General features: G+C 45.9%; 1 protein-coding gene across 1 annotated transcript in view; it reads right to left on the bottom strand.

Annotated features, from left to right (window-relative positions):
- The window catches only part of Tbpl1 (TATA-box binding protein like 1), a 27,228-nt gene extending 27,111 nt beyond the window's left edge, over positions 1–117 (bottom strand). The window contains exon 1 of the mRNA XM_010626528.3: positions 42–117. The gene's annotated coding sequence lies outside the window, so the exon portion shown is untranslated. The remainder of the gene's footprint in view (positions 1–41) is intronic.
- Between the last annotated feature and the right edge of the window lie 1,566 nt (positions 118–1,683).

Below are 1,683 nucleotides of genomic sequence, written 5' to 3' on the forward strand. Positions count from 1 at the left end.
CGGTGCCCGCCTCCCTCGCCCAGGGTCGCCGGCCGGGTTACCGTGGGAAGACCGGACGGCCACAGAGGACGCGGCGACAGCGCTGCTGCCGGTGGCGTCGGATGCGAAGCAGAAGCTGGAGGACAAGGATGAAGATGAGGCGAGCGCGCTCCCCAGTCTCCATGGACCTCCCGCCCCGGCCAGTTACTAGGAGCCCCCCGAGGCTCGGGCTCTGTCTTCCCCGCTTTGTTGTTCCGGGTACAGGGCGGCCGCCGCTTCCCCGCGACAATAAATAGACTAGCCGCGGAAGAGCATAGAGACGGAGCGCTGCGGCTAGAGCGTCGCCGAACAGGGCGCTCCTGGGCGCCTCACTAGCCACTCATTTCCGGCTTTCACTGTTCCCCGTCACTTTCCCCCTCCCGGCCCTTTCTTTACCTTCCGACTTCCTGGTCCCGGAGTGAGGCCCCTCAGGCACTGCACGCTGGCCGATCCAGGCTGACGTGAGAGGGTGGCGCCAAAGGGCGTTGAGCTAGCCGGCTTTGCTTGAGAACCACTGGAAAAGGTTCTGAAAAAACGATGTGTCCCTCGTATAGTTTTAATTGATTTCTAAACATGTGCAGTTAATTTTGGGCATAGAGTACACCATAAGTCGACTTTATTATTATTATTTTTGTTGTCAAACGTTAGAGACCTAGAACCATCAGTCCCTTGTACACTATAAGAGTGGATTTTCTTCCAGGTGCTAGGGAAAGTGGAATTTTAAACTGGAGACTAACATGGTCTGACTTACCAAGGAAATGGTTGGAGAAATGCTCTATTCCAATGGCTACTACCACTGCTGAAAAGTCAAATTTTACGACAGTGATAGTGCTTATGGCTTTATGAGGCGCTGTCCTTCAAGGAGACCAGCAAGATACAGGAGTCAAGCCCAGTCAATTACTCTGGACTCCCACTGGTCCTGGATTTGTCAACAATTTGTTTCATTCTGGAAGTTGATGTGGTTCCACTGCAAGCATCATATTCCATTAATAATGGACTTACTGAATGCTTGTACGGTAACACATTACCTGATATGCCATTCCTCTGACCAAGATATTAATTGCAAAGGAGAGAAGGAAGACGATGAGATAAGTCTTGGAGTTCACTGCTTTTGTAATGTGCCCTGTTATTCAAATGCCAGGTAGAAGACAATACATTGTAATGTTAGAACATGTAGTATGTTTTTAACTAAGACTATTGATTAATACAGGAATTGATTGCTGGAATTGGGAAACTGCAATTGTGTAACTCTAACCCTTAGAAGTAGTTTTGGTCATAGGTGATAGAAATGGTGAGGAGTCATTCATTCCAGGCAGGAAAAATAGCTAACTTTATTAGTTCGATCAATGCTACTGAAAATGTGACATCAGTTTGCAAGACATAGTAGTAAGAAATTAAGTGGATTTAGAAATTTATAGGAGTGTTTTTAAACATTTAATAATCGGCATCACAGTAGCATTTAAACATGCATTTTTCTGTTTATGAAAGCTTTTGTTGTGATGGGTTGGTAACCTAAAACTAACAACAATAAAATGGATCTGTCATCACAGGAAATTGAGAGACACTCATAGATTATTTGTTATGTCCAATAAGGCTGTAGCTTTAGTAAACTGAGCTGAACAAGAAAAAGAAGAAAATCTGGCTATCGAGATGATGTCTGTTTCT

The sequence above is a fragment of the Fukomys damarensis genome, unplaced genomic scaffold (assembly GCF_012274545.1).
Source record: "Fukomys damarensis isolate Sample0158 unplaced genomic scaffold, DMR_v1.0_HiC HiC_scaffold_14, whole genome shotgun sequence".
In the NCBI taxonomy this organism is placed as follows: domain Eukaryota; kingdom Metazoa; phylum Chordata; class Mammalia; order Rodentia; family Bathyergidae; genus Fukomys; species Fukomys damarensis.